Here is a 20,124-nt window from a genome sequence, read left to right on the forward strand (position 1 = left end):
TATGTACTCAGAGTTTGAATCAGAGCTGATTCACTTCCCCCTTACCCCAAGAGAGAAAGCCAGCAAGCAGAGTCCAAGGAAAACTTAGGGAAACTGTAAGGGCTCCAGAGCCAAGAGAAAGACCCACAGACTCTCTTCTCACTTCTAGAAAGTTTATCTGGCTTCAGACATGGTGTGGAGGGCTCCTATCAGGTGGTCTCAGATACAGCAACATGAGACAGAAAGAGGAGGAGAAGAAACAAAATATGACTTGTTGCTGGAAGAAGACATTTCTGTGTACTGCATGGCTATTTGCCCCTAACTGTAACTACAGGCAAAATGAGAAAAACATTGCTAGGCTGACGCCTGTGGGTTGAGTAAGCATGCCTCAGTAGGCATGGTTGGTGATGTAGAGAGACTGTATCACTGCCTTCTTATCTGTCCTGGGCTGCAAACCTGTTTATCTCTGTAGCAGCCTTAGCATTGTCCCGTTGTCCTACTTAGGCATTGAGTGCAGATACCTCCAGGGCTCATCCATAGGAAAAGTTGAGGGCCCAGGGCCAGGAAAGTGGGCAGCAATTGATGGCACTGCAGTTGAGTGATGCCTCCTCTTCACTTTGACCCCCGACATGAAAGTCACCCCTGCAACAGCTGGGGCCACAGTATGATGCAAGACAGTGACAATTGCCATGGTCGTCTCTTCTGGGCTATATTTGATAAGACAGGCATGGCCATGGCTCAATATTTTAGGACTGAGCAAAGTCCATTCCAGGTATACATGGTGGTCACACAAGACATTGTATACAGGAAACAGGACCTTCTCTGTAACATAATAGCAACATTTGAAGTCATGATCTCTATCACACAAGATCTCATTATCCATAATAGGCAAAATACCATTTTTTTTCTGGCTGAAGCTAGCATAGGGGGCCAGCACATTGGCATTCTCCAGAATGGCCAGTGCTAAGAGAGTGCGATCACTGTGCCATTTGGCAAAATTTGCACCATCCTTTTTCTACTATTCACAAAATTCCAATTGTTCATCCAGCCCCTGAGTGCTGATTTACCCATCAGTCTCAGTTAGAGACAATAAACCTATGTCAACTTTGGTGCTTACAAGACTGTCTTTATCCTAGATGGTCTAGCCAGAGGGGACACCATTAAAAACTTTCTGGTATAATGTCTCATGGAAGAAGATGACACAAACAATGTACTTTCAGACAGCCATCAGCATTGAATAGGATCTGGAGGTACAACCAGAGATTGTCATCAGTGTGCTTCACTCCAATTAGGTTCAGTCTTTAGACCAGGCTTCTTATGGATTAATCTACTGCCAAAACAACTTTGCCTGGGGCTGTGTTCCATAAAGACAACTCCTGTTTCTGTTCAATAGAAAGATCTGGATACATGTGGTTCAGGGTGACACCTGACTGTACTCAGCCAGTTAACAGAAGGAGCCACAGGTATAGCTTTTTTTTTTTTTTTTTTTTTTTCTTTTCGGTTAGCAGAAACCATGCCCCAAATTATTTTTTTTACTTTAATTTTAAATCTCATTTTTATATTAATCATAGTTTATTCACTTTGTATCCCAACTGTAACGCCATCACTGGTTCCATCCCTATCCTACCCTCCCTCCCTCATTTCCTCTCATACCACTCTCCAAGTCCACTAAGAAGGGAGGTCCTCCTCATCCTCCATCTGAACCTAGCCTATCAGGTCTCATCAGGACTGGCTGCATTGTCTTCCTCTGTGAACTGGGAAGGCTGCTCCCCCATCAAGGGGAGGTGATCAGAGAGTCAGCCACGGAGTCCATGTCAAAAAGAGTCTCTGTTTCCCTTACTAGGGTACCCACCTGGATACTGAGCTGCCATGGCCTACATATGTGCAGGGGTTCTAGGTTATTGCTATGCATGGTCAGTGGCTCGAGTATAAGTATCAGAAAAGAACCCTGGGCCCAGATTTTTTGGTTCTGTTGCTCCCCTTGTGGAGCTCATGTCCCGTTCAGGTCTTTCTATCTCCCCCTTCTTTCATAAGATTCCCTGCAGTCTGCCCAAAGTTTGGTTAAGAGTCTCTGCATCTGCTGGGTACTCTACACTGCTAGGTAGAGCCTTTCAGAGGCCCTCTGTGGTAGGCTCTGTCCTGTTTCTTGTTTTTTCCCTCTTCCGATGTCCTCCCCTTTTGCCTTTTTTTGAGTGAGGATTGATTATCTTACCCAGGGTCCTCCTTGCTTAGCTTCTTTAGATGTATAGATTTTAGTAGGTTTATCCTATATTATATGTCTAATATCCACTTATAAGTGAGTATATACCATGTGTTTCTTCCTGCTTCTGGGATATCTAATTCAGGATGATCATACTGTTTACTTGCAAATGTCATGATTTCCTTGCTTTTAATTTCTGAGTAGTATTACATTGTATAAATGTACCACAATTTCTGAATCCATTCCTCTGTTGAGGGGCATCTGGATTGTTTCCAGATTCTGGCCATTACGAATAAAGCTGCTATGAATATGGTTGAGCAAATGTCCTTGTTATGTTCTTGAGCATACTTTAGATATATGCCTAGTAGTGGTAAAAGCTGGATCTTGAGAAAGCACTATTCCTAATTGTCTGAGAAAGAACCAGATTGATTTCCAAAGTGGTTGATCCATGAGCATGGGAGATCTTTCCATCTTCTGATATCTTCTTCAATTTCATCCTTCAGAGACTTGAAGTGGTTTTCAAACAGGTCTTTCACTTGTTTGGTTAGAGTCACACTAAGGTACTTTATGATTTTTTTTTCAGAAGCCCTCCTATATAACAAAGGTACTTTATGTTATCACTGACTATTGTGAATGGTGTAGTTTCCCTAATTTCTTTTTTTAACTTTTTTTAATTAATTACACATTACTCACTTTGTATTCCCCTATGAGTCCCTCCCTCCTCCCCTTCTGATCCCACTCTTCCTTCCTTATTCACGCATGCCTCTCCCCAGGTCCACTAATAGGGGAGGTTCTCCTCTCCTTCTTTCTGATCTTAGTCTATCAGATCTCATCAGGAGTGACTACATTGTCATCTTCTGTGTCCTGGTAAGGCTGCTCCCCCCTCAGAGGGAGGTGATCAAAGAGCTGGCTAATCAGATTATGTCAGAGGCAGTCCCTCTTCCCATTACTCTGTAAACGACTTGGACACTAAACTGCCATGGGCTACATCTGTGCAGGGGTTCTAGGTTATCTCCATGCATGGTACTTGGTTGGAGTATGAGTCTCTGGGAAGTCCCCTGTGTTCAAACTTTCTGGTTCTGTTGCTCTTCTTGTGGAGTTCCTGTCCTCTCCAGATCTTACTATTTCCCACTTCTTACATAAGATTCCATGCACACTTCCCAACAGTTGGCCATAAATTCTCAGCATCTGCTTTGACAGTCTGTAGGGCAGAGCCTTTCAGAGGCCCTCTGTGGCAGGTTCCTAAGTTCTTTCCTGTTTTCTTCTTCTTCTGATGTCCTTCCTCATTGCCTTTCAGGATGGGGATTGAGCATTTTAGTCAGGGCCCTCCCTCTTGATTAATTTATTTAGATGTACATATTTTAGTAGGTTAATCCTATATTACATGTCTATATGAGTGAGTATATACCGTGTGTGTCTTTCTGCTTCTGGGACATCTCACTCAGGATGATCCTTTTCAGGTCCCACCATTTACCTGCAAATTTCATGATTTCCTTATTTTCCATTGTGTAGATGTACCACAATTACTGCATTCATTCTTCAGTTGAGGGACAACTGGGCTGTTTCCAATTTCTGGCTATTACAGATAAAGCTGCTACAAACATGGTTGAGCAAATGTCCTTATTGTGTACTTGAGACACTTTTGGATATATGCCTAGGAGTGGTATGGCTGGACCTTGAGGAAGCGCTATTTCTAGTTGTCTGAGAAAGCGCCAGATTGATTTCCAAAGTGGTTGTACAAGTTTACATTCCCACCAGCAGTGCAAAAAGGTTCCCCTTCCTCCACAGCCTCTCCAGCATTTGTTGTCACTTGAGTTGTTCATCTTGGCCATTCTGATGTGTAAGGTGAATCTCAAGGTTGTTTTGATTTGCATTTCCCTGATGAGTAAGGATGTTGAACATTTCAAGTGTTTCTCTACCATTCGATATTCCTCTACAGACAATTCTCTGTTTAGCTCTGTTTCTCGTTTTTTAATTGGATTACTTAGTTTGTTGGTTTTGAGCTTCTTTAGTTCTTTATATATACTGGATATTAGCCCTCTGTCATATAATGGGTTTGTGAATATTCTTTCCCAATCTGTAGGCAGTCGTTTTGTTTTGATGACGGTGTCCTTTGCTTTACAGAAGCTTTTCAGTTTCATGAGGTCCCATTTATTGATTGTTGCTCTTAGAGCCTGTGCTGTTGGTGCTCTGTTCAGGAACAGATCCAGGAGCATGGGAGATCTTTCCATCTTCTGATATCTTCTTCAATTCTTTTCCCAGAGACCTGTCGTGGTTTTCAAACAGGTCTCTTTCACTTGTTTGTTTAGAGTCACACTAAGGTACTTTATGTTATTACTGACTATTGTGAAGGGTGTAGTTTCCCTAATTTCTTTCTTGGATGCTTTGTCTTTTGTATACAAGAAGGCTATTGTATTTTTTTTTGAGTTAATTTTGTATCTAGCCATTTTGCTGAAGGTGTTTATCAGCTTAAGGAGTTCTCTGCTTGTATTTTTGGGCTCACTCATGTATTCTATCATATGATCTGCAAATAGTGACACTTTGACTTCTTCCCTTTTGATTTGTATTCCCTGCATCTCCTTTAGTTGTCTTATTGCTCTAGCTAGGACTTCAAGTACTGTGTTGAAATGATGCAGAGAGTGGGCAGCCTAGCCTAGCCTCTGATTTCAGTGGGATTGCTTTAAGTTTCTCTCCATTTAGTTTGTTGTTGGCTCTAGGCTTGCTGTATATTGCTTTTACTATGTTTAGGTATGTGCTTCTTATCCTTCATCTCCCCGAGACTTTAAAAGTGAATGGGTGTTGGACTTTGTCAAATGCTTTTTTGGCTTCTAAGGAGATAATCATGTGGTTTGTCTCCTTCAATTTGTTTATATGGTGGATTACATTGATTGATTTCCATATATTGAACCTCCCCCGCATGCCTGGAATGAAACCTACTTGATCATGGTGGATGATATCTTTTATGTGTTCTTGGATTCAGTTTGTGTATATTTTATTGATCAATTTTGCATCAATATTCATTAAACAGATAGGTTTGAAGTTCTCTTTTTTGTTGGGTCTTTGTATGGTTTATGCATCAAGGTAACTGTGGCTTCATAGAGTGAGTTTGGTAATGTTCCTCCTGTTTCTCTTTTGTGGAATAGTTTGAAGAGAATTGGAGTTAGCTCTTCTTTGAAGGTCTGGTAGAAATTTGAGCTGAAACAATCTGGCCCTGCCCTATTTTTGGAAGTGAAACTTTTGTTGACTGCTTCTAGTTCCTTGGAAGATATAGGACTATTCAATCTATTTACCTGACCTTGATTATTTTTGGAAACAGAATCTATGAGGAAAAATTTCCATTTCATTTAGATATTCAAATTTTGTGGCATAAGTGCTTTTGTAGTAAGACCTAATGATTATTTGGATTTCCTCAGTGTCTGTGGTTATGTCCACATTTTCATTTGTGATTTTTCTGATTTGGATATTTTCTCTCTGCCTTTTAATTAGTTTGGCTAAGGGTTTGTCTATCTTGTTGATTTTCTCAAAGAACTAGCTCTTGGTCTCATTTATTTTTTTGTATTGTTTTCTTTGTTTCCAGTTCACTGATTTCAGCTCTGAGTTTGCTTATTTCCAATCGTCTATTCTTTTTGGGTGTGACTGCTTCTTTTTTTTTCCCTGAGGGCTTTTAAGTGTGCCATTAAGTTGCTTACATGAGATGTCTCCAACTTCTTTCTGGAGGTACTTAATGCTGTGAACTTTCCTATTATCATTGCTTTCATTGTGTCCCATAAGTTTGGGTATTATTTTGCCTTCATTTTCATTGTATTTTAGGAAGTCTCTAATTTGTTTTTCATTTCTTCCCTCACCATGCTATCTTTGAGTAGAGAGTTGTTTAGTTTCCACGTATATATAGGCTTTTTGTTATTTCTGTTGTTGTTGAGGTCTAGATTTAGGCCATGTTGGTCTGACACGATACAAGAGATTATTTCAGTCTTCTTATATCTGTTGAGACTTGATTGGTGCCCAACTATATGGTCAATTGTTGATAAGGTTAGATGATGCTGAAAGGAAGGGATACTGTTTTAAGTTTAGATGAAGAGTTCTGTAGACATCTATTAGATCCATTTGATTTAGGACCTCTTTTAGTGTCATTATTTCCCTATTTAGCTTCTGTCTAGATGAGAGTAGAATGTTGAAGTCTCCCACTATTAAGTCTTCTGTCTTGGTGAGAGTAGAATGTTGAAGTCTCCCACTATTAAGGTATTTGGATCAATGTGTAACTTAAGCTTTAATAATGTTTAATTTACCAATGTTGGTACTCTTTTATTTGGGGGATAGATGCTCGGGTTTGTGATGGCTTTCTGGTGGATCTCTCCTTTGATAAGAACGAAGTGCCCTCCTCATCTTTTTGATTAATTTTGATTGAAAGTCTGTTTTATTAGATATTAGGATAGCTACCCCAGCTTGTTTTCTGGCTCTATTTCCTTAAAACACATTTTTCCAGTCTTCTACTCTGAGGTAGTGTTTATCTTTGCTGTAGAGATATGTTTATTGGAACAGCAGAATGTTGGATACTGCTTCTGCAACCATTCTGTTAGTCTGTGACTTTGGAGATTTGAGTCTATTGATATTGTTAGATAATAGTGACCAATGAATGTTAATTCCTTTTATTGTGGAGTTGGTGGTGTTACTGTGTTTCAATGCTTGTTTTCTTTTAATTTTTTGTTATAAAGTTATCTATATCTTGTGTTTTCTTAGGTATAATTTTTGTTGGATTGGAGTTTTCCTTCTGGTATCTTCTGTAGGGCTGGGGTGCTAAGTAGATCTTGTTTAAGTTTAGTTTTCTTGTGGAATATTTTGTTTTCTCATCTACATTTATTGAAAGCTTTGCAGTGTATAGTAACCTATGTTGGTATTTGTGGTCTCTTAGAGACTGCATGGCATGTGCCCAGGTCCTTCTGGCTTTCATAGTTTCTGTTGAGAAGTTGATGTGATTCTGATAGGTCTACCATTATATGTTCCTTGAACTTTTTCCCAGGTTACTTTTAATATTTTTCTTTTTTTCTGCAGATTTATGTTTTGACTATTATGTGAAGTGAGGAGTTTCTTTTCTTGTCTCGTCTATTTGGTATTCTGTAGGCCTCTTGTATGTTTATGGACATCTCTGTCTTTAACTTGGGAAAATTTTCTTCTATGATTTTTTTGAAAATATTTTCTTAAAAAAAAGAAAATATTTTCTTGACCTTGCAGCTTTTTCAGTCTGTTATTCTTAGATATTGTCTTTTCATGGCGTCCTTGATTTTTTGGATGTTTTGTGTTTGGCAGTTTTTTGATTTTACTTTTTCTTTGAGAGATGTATCAATTTCTGCTGTCTTCTGCACCAGAGATTCTTTCTTCTATCTCTTGTATTCTATTGGTGATGCTTACCTTTGTGGTTACCAACTTTACTCTAATTTCTCCAGCTCCAGGGTTTTTTCTGTTTGTGTTTTCTTTATTGATTCTAATTCTGTTTTTATGTGGTGCACCATTTCCTTCATTTGTTTGAATGTGAATTCCTGTCTCTCCATGATGACCTGGAGAGATGGCTCAGCCATTTAAAGGCTATACTCACAACCATAAGGATAAGAGTTAATTTCCTCTCTATTGGCACTAATTGTGCCCCTACTTGTGTCTCTAGTTGTTTGGCTGTATTTCTTTGAAAGCTTTGTTCTTTTCCTCTTTCTTTGCCTCCATTTTTGTGGGTATTTCTTTGAGAAATATGTTTCCTCTTTATCTGCCTCTAATAAGTGGATAAGCATAGCTTTAAGATTATTTCCCTGTGTTCTTGATGAATTAAAATATCCACTGATTTTCAGGGTTGCTGGTGAAGTTATGATGTCCTGAGTTTTGTTGAATATGTTCTTATCCTGACCTCTAGCCATTTGCTCTACTGTAAACTTTTTTTTTTTTTTTCCTGGATTCTGTACTTCATAATGGATTTATCTTTCTCTGGTGTCTGGAGTATTTTTCAGGGATGATGAGAGAAATCCACTGGTTTGAGTGTGTGTGTTGGTGTTTAAGCTGTAGCTAAAGTTGGAAGGTTGCAGGTACAGGTGCACAAGTGCAGAAGAACATGGGCAGGAGTGTGCATGGAAGCGTGCCTTGAAGGACAGGGTGCTAGAGCATGTAGATGCCTGGAATGTGAGGATTAAGTGCAGGACGGTGTGTGGGTGATGGCACTGTTTGTGGGTGCAATGTGGATGTTCAGGTTCCCTGAATACCTCAGTGGCCTATACCCTGTAGTACTGTCCTCCTGCTATTCAGATCTGTCTGGGCTCCAGAAATTGTTTGTGTGGACTCCAGTGGTAGACCCAATAAACAGGGGCTTCAATGTTGAAAATGCTGTCCCAAGAATCCCTATGTTGCTTACATTGGGTCTGTGGCTGGGAGGAATCTGATGTCTGGCTGCTAGGGTTGAGAAACCCTGGATCTGGGGCTCTGCATGCAACTCACTTGAAGGCAACTTCACTGGCTAGCAGGCCTAATCAGAAAGCACAGGGGTTCTGCCTGTTCTCTATCCTCAGATGTGGGCCTTCAGGGGCAAATAAAAGTGTAGGAGATCTGTCAGCTCAGGGGTATCCACTGTTTGTCTGCTGAGCAGGGAGACCCTTACTTGGGGTAGCCACTTCTGTTGTCTCAGTCACAAAGCATGGAGACTCCTGTTAGGGCCAGCTGCCCCCCCCCCCCCCGCTGCCATAGCCACCACCCAGCTGACACTGTGACAGACCTAAGTCCAGTACATTCACCTGCTCAAGAGTCTGGGAATCCTGTACAGTGGTCCACAGACCTGCAAGGCCCTGGGAATCCTGTATAGCTGCCTGCAGACCTGGTAGGACCTTATAGTGTCCAGCTGAGAGACCAGTAGAGCTGCTTGCCTCTGCAGCAGCAAAACTGGGAAGCCAGTAGAGTCACCTTCTGGGAGTCACATACTGGGAAGCCTGTACAGCTGACCACAGACCTGGAGGACTGTGCAGCTGCATGCCACTGTGGAACTGGGAGGCCCACCTCTTCTGTCTCAGTTACTGAGCATAAAGGTCAGTGCTTGGAGCAGTTGCAGGCTCCCTCCGTTGAGGAGAGAGGCCTGTCAAGGTGAGTACAGGGGGGTTGAATATTCGTCACTCTCAGTCAAAGGAGACATCTGTGGTGACCTGGATTCAAATGGTCTCAGCTCATGTGTTGTCCCCTCTCACCCAGGAAGCCTCAGTGTCAATGTTCTGGCTTTAGCTGGCCCTTCACTCAAAAATTTCAGAGTTTTGGATCCTGTGCCCCTCAGATATGGTACTCATTGGTAGCTGCCATTTTGGATCTCCACAAATTCTTAATTTATCATAATTAAATGAACATACCTTATCAAATGTGTGAATAAATCATTTAAAATATTGGAAAAGGAATAATGTGCCAACTTTTAATTCAGCCTATGCTTTAGATTTTTTGGTGTTAAGTGAAAGAATAATAATTACTGAATGTTCACAGCTGTATTAGACATACTATGCTTATTCACGTAATAACTCATGAAATTATTATAGCTCACTTTTAGAAGAAGCTGAGGCTGAAATAATTTGTATAGATGGCCACAAATTTTATTCATACTCTTACCCCAAGGTCCTGATTTTTCTGCCTTATCATAAAATCCATACCATTTCACTAAAGCAAATCAAACATGGACCTATCTTGGAGGCCAGTGCTGTATTTTTTGCCAGCTAGAATCAGGTGCATTTAAGAAACTAAAATTCTAAATCAGAAGTCTATCAATACTTTCTTCACTGAACTTTGAGTTTCCACACATAGAGAAGATAACATTGTGGAAGATTTGCTTTGGCCAAATGTATTCTTATGAGTAGCATACTACACACACACACACACACACACACACACACACACACACACACTTGATGAACTGACATATTCTAGGGCAAGTGGTGATCAGAATACTGATCTTGGTGGCACTGGAGAGTCAAGAGTAGCTTTCTAAATATCTGTAAGTTGTAGATGAGGAATGTGAGGATATTAGGAATGAATCAGAACCCTCTTGTATTTGTTTATTTTATTTTTTGTTTGTTTGGTTGGTTGGTTCTTTTTCTGAATTCTGGTCTTTCAAATTGATGTGATCCTATCTTCCTTCAGGAAAAAACTGAAAATGAAATAGGGTTGTTTAATACTACACTTTTTTATGAGCTAAACAGTAATCAAAAGCTGTTTGGTCTCAGCTTTGTTCATTTTCAGGAACAGAATAGGGTCATGAAATGGGTAATTTGGTCACCTAGATTAGATATGACTTTAAAATCTTGGTATGAAAATTCCTATTGAAGGTGAAAAAATGTAAGGAAATTAGAAAATAAAAGTTTTCTTCTCCCATATCAGTGCCATTCTTTTCAATTTAATAATCGATTAAATTTCTTCTTTGAAATATTCATATGTGTATAATATGCATTCTAATTACTCTCATCTTCTGCCCCTGTAAAAGTTCCCTTATTTTTTTTCAAATCCCTTTTTGTATTAATGTCTTTTGTTGTTTTATGACTCACTGAGTTTAACCAAGGCCATCTGTATGACCATGGGTTTGACTTATCAGAGGATATGCAACTAAAGACAATGAGCCCCACTTCTCCCAGAATACATCAATTCATCAAGGTAAGGCCCTTACCTAACCATAAATGACTGTTGATAGGGCTAGTTACATGCAGGCCCAATGCAGGTAGTAACAGCTGCTGCCAGTTCAGGACTGTAATGGCTGCATCTTCTCCAGAAATTTGCATTTTATAGTTCTTCTCCCTATCTTCCAGCTTATATGTTCTTTCTGCCTTGTCTTCTACCATTAGTGTTCCCGTTTACATACTGAGTCTCAGAGGGCATGCTATAAATATTTTGTTCAGGGAAGAACTCTTAACTATCATTTATTCTCAGCATCTTGAAAATTTATGTGTCTCTGTATTAACCACAGTTTACTTCAAAGGGTAGCTTCTTTCATTAAGTCTGAAAATACCATTTGTCTACAGGTCATTAGCCATAACTCCTTATTCAGGCATTCAGAAGGCATGCTACTGGGTTTAATTTATCCCTTTGGGCATATTTTTAGCTAATCTTCAGGACAAACAATCAAATTAATGTGCACCTCTTTTCCATTGCTCATGTGTTGCCCTCCTTTTTTATAATGTCATCTCTCCATTCTCCTCCATTCTTCAACATACCTATATATCTAGATATTATTTTCTCTTTCAAAGTTTAATTTACATTTAATAATCTCCATAGACACTTCATTTAATATAAGTGTATAGCAAACTTCCTTTCTTTGTATTCTTGCAACATCATTAGTTTCATTGTCTGCCTCCTTCTTTCTTTTTCTCTTCTGTTCTTCCCTCTTTCTTTTTCTTGTTTCCTTTGACGATTAATATGCACATTTTCTAACTAGAAGGGTACATATTTGTTTTGGGGAATATAATCATTTTCTCAAGAAATGTTGGCCCCGCTATCATGGAGGACACAAATTACATGGACCAGATAACAACTATTCAATGTAAAAAGCATTGGGTCGTCTGAAAGAAACAGACTGTTCTGCAGTAGAAGTGTAAGGAAAGTAGATGACATAGGATCTATATTCACTCAAGTAATTGGCTTACAGAAGTAATCAGGAAATGACTTCTAAGTAAGTGATATTTCAGCAGAGGACTAAAATTTGAGAAGTAATTAACCAGACTGTTGGGTGGAGTCTGTAAAAACCATAGGAAATGATTGAGAATTGGCTTAGTGGAAAACCATTTGCTTTGTATGTACAAATTGATCCCATCTCCATATTCACAAAAAAAAAATGAAAATTGAAAGAAATATTGAAGAATATGGAGTTGACTTTTGTGGCAAGAAGCCAAGTAAAGTCATATGATTTATTTTCTTTTGGTCCATGTTCTTTTGCCTCAACAAACTGCCCAATGATTTCGGACATAAGTGTCCTTATTTATTTATTTTTTACCTACTTCTTTTTAAATATTTTTTTTGTCCTTGAGTCAGACTCCAGTATGTACTGAAAGGGTTTCTAATGATTACACACACATAGACAGGGGTCTTCTGCCCATCTCTTTCCCAAGACCACTAATCTTTTGTTGGGATGACTTTAGCAATATTTAAAATAATACTGCTCTGGAACAAATCTCTCCATGTTGGAGATAGTTAAGGGATGTTTTATTTACAATTGAAGGCAATATAAGCCTTTTTAGATAAGAACAAAGCAAAAAGCTGTATACTCAAAGGGTGTTTCATTACATATTAGGGAAGAAATCTACATTTGTAAAGGACCATGCAAACTAAACTTTGGAATACCTAGGGTGATGAGTTATATTTTGAAGAAAATGTGTATTAAATAAATGATGAAGGATCTTATAATTAATAGCATTCGGAGAGTATTTAGTTTAATTCTATTTCTATGGTGACAATTCTGAAATTTTGGCTTCTTTAACAAACACAGAAATATTATAAGAATATGTTTTCAGTTTAGTCCCAGGTGTGAGGATGTGGGGCTGCTTCACAGCAGCTATGATTTGCCTCATGCCCTACCAGTTGGGTAGTTTTAGAAGCTGCAGATAGTTTCTGTGATTGTATGAAATTTGACCTTCTGGGAGTTTTTGGAAGGTACATAAATGCTAGAACCCTGATAGGTGGGTTTTTGGTGGATTGTCGTTTGGTTGCTGGTTGCTAATTGCTAATTGCTGTGATTTCTTAAGCAGGCATGCAAAGAGAAGAAACAACAAGAAGAAATTAGATATCCTAAGGTAAAGATCAAACTTGCCCCAAGAAACTCAATGCCTCTAATCACCGAGAAGTAGCTTAATGATAATGTCACTTCCTTTCTAACCCATGACTTTATTCAGGGATCTTTTTCCTTTCCTCTCTGTTTTTCTCTCATATCTACTGTTAGGATGTTGAAAGGAAAGGGGGAAAATAGCAGAGAATGGTAGAAGAAAGAACTTACAAAGTAGAAAATGCCAGTTATATATCCCAAATAAACTTTTTGAGTCTAAACAATAAAAAGATGTAGATTTGGTAGTAGCTACATCAGTGTTATAGATTTAAAAAGTGATCTTAATATTCTATAATTTTTTTTATAAAATAAGGAGTAATGGGCTTATGTTTCATTCACTTGAATATATATGATCCATAGAAAATGGGGGAAATGAATATGCCAGTCTCTGATCCTAGCATTTAAGGAGACAACAACTTTTACTTCTTCTGTTTAAGAAGTTCACAGTGTACCTTAGTTGCCTTTCTATTCCTGTGATAAGATGCCATGAAAGACAACTTATAAAAGAAAGTTTATTTTGGGCTTATATATTCAGATGGTTAGGCTAGAGTCAATTATGGTGGGGAGTATGGCAGCAGGCATGGCAGATATGGTGCTAGAGCAGTGGCCGACAGCTTATGTAATTTTTTCCATTTTTATAAATTCTTTTCTCATATACAACATTCTGACCACACTTTCCCCTCTCTCTTCTTCTCCCAGTCCCTCTCCTTCCTTCCCTCTCCTGTAGCTCCATTTCTCCTCTCTTTCTCTTCTGAAAATAGCAGGCCTCCCAGGAATAACAACTAAACAAGGCATAACAAGAGGCAATAAGACTAGACACAAGGCTGGATGAGGGAATCAACTAGGAGGAAAAGGGTCCGAAAGGCAAGCAAAAGACTTAAAGATGGCTCTTGTTCCCACTGCTACGAGTCCCACAGCAACACCAAGCTATTCAACCACAGCATATACACAGATGATCAAGGTCAGATCTGTACAGGCTCCCTGAGCCCCTTACAAAATCTGATCAGTTGATACTCTTGGCCATGTTCTTGTGGTATCTTTGTCTTCTCTGGCTTCTATAATCCTTTCTCCCCCTCTTCTGGAGAATATTGAGTTCCACCTAATGTTTGGCTATGGGTCTCAGCATCTGTTCCCATCAGGTGCCACATGAACCTCTCTGATGATAATCATGCTAGCTTACACCTTGATCCAAAGCACTAAACTAACTAGGAATGATGCAGGCTTTTGAAATCTCAAATCCTGACCACCCTTAACAAACCTTCTTCAACAAGGAAATACTTCCTAATACTTTCCCAAAAGTTCCACCAAATGGGAACAAAAATTTACATGTATGAGCCTATATGGGTCATTTTTATCCATCTCTCCCCATCATGTTTTAAGACAGTCAAGCCGCCAAGGAAAGTTCTGAAATGAAAGGAATGAAAGTCTCTATCTCACCAATCTGGGTAAAATTCCAGACTATAAACATCTTGTAAAGGATCTGTGTTAAAGGCAGACCCTACAATTCCCAGTTGAGCCATTTTAGCTGACAGTTTATAGAGTAGAGACAAGTTGCTCATGACAAGACCTTTGAAAAGTTAAAGATCTATAAAGAAAGGAAATGATTGCTGTTATTTGAAGCAATTAAGTGATGAGGTGGTTTGTTCTTCAATAAATGATAAAATATTTAGGGAGATGGTTGAGTGTTGTAGTAAGTTTTTAATATTTACTACTGGTTTATCTTCTAGCAATGCTGCTGTTAATCCTCAGCAGCTGTATAACCAAATCACCACACAGAGACTGGGTTTTTAGTTAACCTAGAACACAATGCTGGGCGATATTTACTGCCTCCTAAACCTCCAAGCCCTCAGTTTCCTAACATTTAGATTTCCCACATTATACTTGCTTTTTGTGAAATCTTAGGTCTGGTTCATGCTCCAAGTCCTCCAAGCTCTCTCCTCTGGCTCCTCCCATTGCAGGACATTGTATCTAGTTGCTTTCTTTTGTCCTGTTTACACAGAGTTGAGACAGGATGCTTATAATGAGTATCACAATGCAATATCCTGATTGAAACCACAGAGTTGGGGGTGGGGAAATCAGCATTTGAATTAACAAGGGTAAGGGGTATACATTTTAAAAGAACATTATACCAACAGTTGAGATTTGCTGAGAACTAAGAAGCTAGCAATATCTTAATTCTTACATAGAACCCTTGAGTTTTGAATGTGGAAAATGAGTTGGTAAAGCCAAGATTAACCTAATAAATTGAGAGACGACCAAAACAAATCCATCATGGCCATCTAGCAGGAAAGGATTGGATTTAGTGTGGGTGGGTGAAAGATAGAAAGAAACTATGAAACAATATTAAAAATTCTAGGAAAGTAAAGTTAGTAATTGTATGATAAGATTTCATTAACTTAAGTACATAAGAAAAATAGAATAGAGTCAAAGACCATTTCATCCTCAAAAATATTAGGCCTGAGGTACTTGAGTATCTACTTAGACCTGATATTGTCTCTTCTTCAGTGTAACTCTGGCATTAAAATTAACGTTGGCCTGCCTAGCCCATCAGCTTCCCTACAAGATTTTGGTACATACTATGCCAACCACCTTGCAGGCACCAAAGATTTTATTTTTCATAATTTGTTGGGGATCCCTATTAGTGCATGTATGTGATCTTAAAAATTCATACAGTGATGAATAGACTTATGCACTTAAAATGGCATATGAAATGTGAAACTAAAGTTTAAAATTAAGATTTATTTATACATATATGTATTTCTTCTTCATTTGAGATACAATGCTGTTTTCCCCAAAAACTATTTATGGAGTGAATCTGAATTAGTGTAGTTTTAGTCAGAGTTAAAGTCAAATGAGATCTAGAGAGGAATTGTGCTTTGCCTGGAAAAGACTGACTATGAATATGTTCCCCTGATCATTTTGGTGAAATAACCATGAATAAAATTATGAATTAACTAAGAAATTAGACCATATCTCTTATCACATAATCCATTCTTGCCTTTGGTTTTAATTTTCATTTAACTAAATACATATGTGTATTTATAGATTTAACTTATATAAATAGAACAAAACAGTTTAGGAATGAACAGTATATAAATATGTTAGTGTAAGTGAAATGGTTTCAGGTTTGATGGTTAAGATTTTAGGCATGATCAACTTGGGTCATTTCATCTGTAATTAGTTCAAGAAACTTTAGCAATAACATGATTAATAAAATGACCTGATTAAAGAAAGTAAGGTTTGTGAGAGTGTCTTAGATTAATTGATTCTTTGGGGAACTTGATATTTATGCCATTTTGAGGCTTACATAGTAGTGTGGGTACTCTGCTAAATGAAGAATTTTACAGATTGCAGACATATGCCACATTCATTTTATGCAGATTATGATTAACTTTTTGAGAGTTCATGCTTTGTACTATTTGAATCCCCATTTCTTTTTATAGCCATCATGTCACTGAGATGAAACTTTGGTAGCTGTTATCAATGGTCACCATTTAGCTTTTTATGTATAATGAAGCCAAAGGGCAGTTATGGGCAGACAAGGTCAGACTGAGTGACTAATTTCTTGAAGTAATTCATGTGTTCCCATCTGGAGGCCCTATGCAGACACAGAAGCCAATTTGAACACTACCAAACACTACATACATTTCTTTTTGAAGAGCTCCAAGAACTCTCACAAGTCAGGATCAGAAGAGGTTTTAGGAGATTGTCAGATTATGACTCATTGCTGGCAAAAGGGTAAATAACAAGCAGATTATTTTTTTTATCAGAGTGGAGTCCAACCTGGGAAAATAATACTGGTCAGTCAATGAGAGAGATTAGGAAGGAGGCTATTTCAGGAAAGAAATGAGAGGACCTGACTTGAATAAGTATCTGCCTAAAAATAAGTAAACCAATTTTAGAATTCTAGCATATTAAAAGAACTTCAGACAGATATGCTTGTGAATTAATCTCGAACTTTGTGTGCAACTCTGTCTGGCATGGTAACTTATCTTGTGAGAAATTGCTGTTACTGTAGTGACAATTCTCTTTGGTTTCTTCCCCACCTCCACCTTCTTTTCTAAGACATACTTCTCTTTTTACTTGTTGTGGTTTTTTGAAAACCCAAAGAGCTAGAAATTCATACCTATTTTCATCACCACCTGATTATATGCTCTTTGATAAATCCTTCATCTGTCTAGCTTCATATTCCTCACATGCAACTGGAAAAAAAAACAACCAAAGACTATTTTATATCTTTTCTAACTTATTTGGGCAGTCCAAACTTTATAAATCCCCTCTCTCTGTTCTTTGGAAATGAGAATGCAGAAGCCCTTAGCTAGAATCATCAGTTAGTAGTCTGAGCTCTGAGGATATAATTCATGGAAGGATCACTGATCAGGGACAGATAAATTCAGAAAATACTCATTAAGCACAAGCCATATGTTAGGCATGGTGCTAGATGCCAGAGATGCCACAATGAGGAAAACAAGTGTGGTTTCTGCCTTCAAGGAGTTTAATATACGATTGGCAAAGCACACACATTAAATACTGGACTTATATAAGTAAAATTGCTGAGAAGAAGTAGAAGGATAAGCCTGGCCTAGTGTGAAGGAGGGGTCAGAATAAGATCATGGATAACTTCTCTGAAGAATAGACATTGTTAAGCACTGTAGGAAACGTTTGCCAGTACCAGAGAAGCCCACACCACAGACATGGTTATTGATCTTGTTCTTTTTGCTCTGTTTCATAACTTTACCTTTAGGCCCCCAATTCCAGATCCCTGCCATTAGTCCTACATAAAACTCAGAACAAATACATGACTTTGGGAAAACCATATCAACATAAAGAAACAAAATTCACAAAACTTATAATAGAGAATTGGAAGGCATCCTCTATGCAAGGACAAGTGGTAATATCTGCTTTCCTTTATTTGTCCTAATTTAAAAAAATAATGCAATATATTTTGATCATTTTATTTCCCTTCCATCAAGTATCTGCTTGACAAGGAACATTTGATAATATTTTAATCAAAATGTTTATGGAATGAACCCTGAACTCTGTAAGAATGCATACTCTTCAAGGAGTATAGTCACATCTTATTATTTAACATTTTTGAAAAATATGACACTGTATGATGAAGTATATTGTATAGTGTTTAACATATTGCTATTAAATAAGGCCAATAATCACCTCTTTTTTTCATGGAATCACCATATAAGAAATTTACCAAATAACCATTCTTCATCTTTCTACCCTAAAGAACAGATGCTGAATAAGACAGAAGAGGAATAGAACCTGTACATATTCTCAAAAAAATGACAGTGGGATACAAATTATTCCTGTTGTGGTGTTTTGGAAAAGATAGAGGTAATTCAGAAAAAAATGTTAACTCTTGTTGCTCTCCATCTTTGAAGGCACTAGCATCACTTAGGGTTTAAAATAACATTTTCAGTGGTACAATGTTGGTGTGGGGAAATTACTCTAATTGGTCTTTTAAATCGTTGGGATAGGGGCCTGAGAGATGTTTCAGTGGGTAAACATGGCTGTTGACAAGCTAGGGATCTGAGCTCAATTCTGCAGATCTACATGATAGAAGAGAAACAACTCCCAGTTGTCCACCTACCTACCTACCTACCTACCTACTTATCTATGTATGCATACACACTACAGACACACACACATACCACAGACACACTAACACCCACACACCACACACACACACACACACACACACACACACACACACACTCACACACACCATACATGAACTATATTTTTAGAAAACTTAACTGGCTATATTATATTTATCTTTATGGAAACATTTTAAATAGGTTTCACTTATGACAGAAACCCTGGTATTCTTCTGTAAAATCATGGCTCTAATTTACCTGCAAAGTATAAGCTCTGAATAAATCACATTGTCAGTATGTAAACAATTAAATGAGAATAATGTTCTACTTGAGAGTAACATCATGTGGTTTAATGATTGTTTCCTACTGAGGAACTATTTATCTATACATAGTTGTACTTAGTTTTAGTGCAAGGCTCCTTTAATTCTATGAAGTAAGTATAATCAAGTGTATTTTTATGTAAAGGAAAATATGAGTGAATTTTCTCATGGTAACAGTTATGTTTGTAGCTTTATTATCGAAATATTTATTTTCAGTGTCTGACTTAACATGGCTCTGTATTCTATTAGAAACACCATAAAGATTTATCTTTTAAAATAATATTCCATAGCTCATAATTTCGACTCTCTTAAGCCACCAAATGTCAAGTCATGACTTTTCCACATGCATTATCATAGCCATTGGTTAAGTGTCCTGCATACATGGAATTATTTCCTAAAATCTTATAGCTTAGGCATTTCTATATTTTCATTCAATGTTACTCCTCAAAATTCCTACCAAGTATCCCTAAGCTACTCTGAGATTAATACTTGAGTATGAGTTTTTTAAAAAGATGCCCTATAACCCTGACTTTTAACTTTTTTAGTGAAAGCCACCTACCTTCTATAACTAGTACAAAGGTTTTCTCAAAGAAATACCAACAAGTGTATATTAACATAAATATTGCTCTTTGAGGCAGTTCAGCAATAGGAACTCCATGAAAGATAAGTGGAAACAATAAACAGAGGATCTGTGTCAAAATCTCATCACCTAGGCAAGTAAAGACTGTCAATCACAGCTGGGGTTGAGATACTGTATGGTTGGGTGGAGGTGACTGGAAACACGAATTAGGATATCTATGTATTTTCTTTTGGTTATCACATTTTAGAGATGAATGTAAGGTTATTATTCTTCAGTACATTAACACAATGAAGGTTGAAAAGGTGTGTAAGAGTCAAATGTAAACTGGGTGTTCTGCACTTGAATTCAGTGCTCTTTTTGTACTGTGTGAGTGACATGGACCCAGATATATAGTTAGAATTCTTCTCAGTGTTGTATCAGGATGTGGGTCCAAGTTTCAGTCTTGAGATTTTTGTTTTAAATTGCTGGGAAAAAATATAGTTTGAAAAACGATGTTTGCTCTACTAAATGCTTCACAGCTAATAGGATTGATACAAGATAAAACTAGTAGACTAGATTTTACTGGGCTTATTATGGGTTAATTCTAGAACAGAAAAGCTTTGATTTAAGTAAATACAACATAACAA

The 20,124-nt window shown here is 37.8% G+C and overlaps 1 pseudogene; it reads right to left on the bottom strand.

Annotated features, from left to right (window-relative positions):
• Positions 1-413: 413 nt before the first annotated feature.
• The window catches only part of LOC110542014 (fructose-bisphosphate aldolase C-like), a 108,449-nt pseudogene continuing 88,738 nt past the window's right edge, over positions 414-20,124 (bottom strand).

The sequence above is a fragment of the Meriones unguiculatus genome, chromosome X (genome assembly GCF_030254825.1).
Source record: "Meriones unguiculatus strain TT.TT164.6M chromosome X, Bangor_MerUng_6.1, whole genome shotgun sequence".
In the NCBI taxonomy this organism is placed as follows: domain Eukaryota; kingdom Metazoa; phylum Chordata; class Mammalia; order Rodentia; family Muridae; genus Meriones; species Meriones unguiculatus.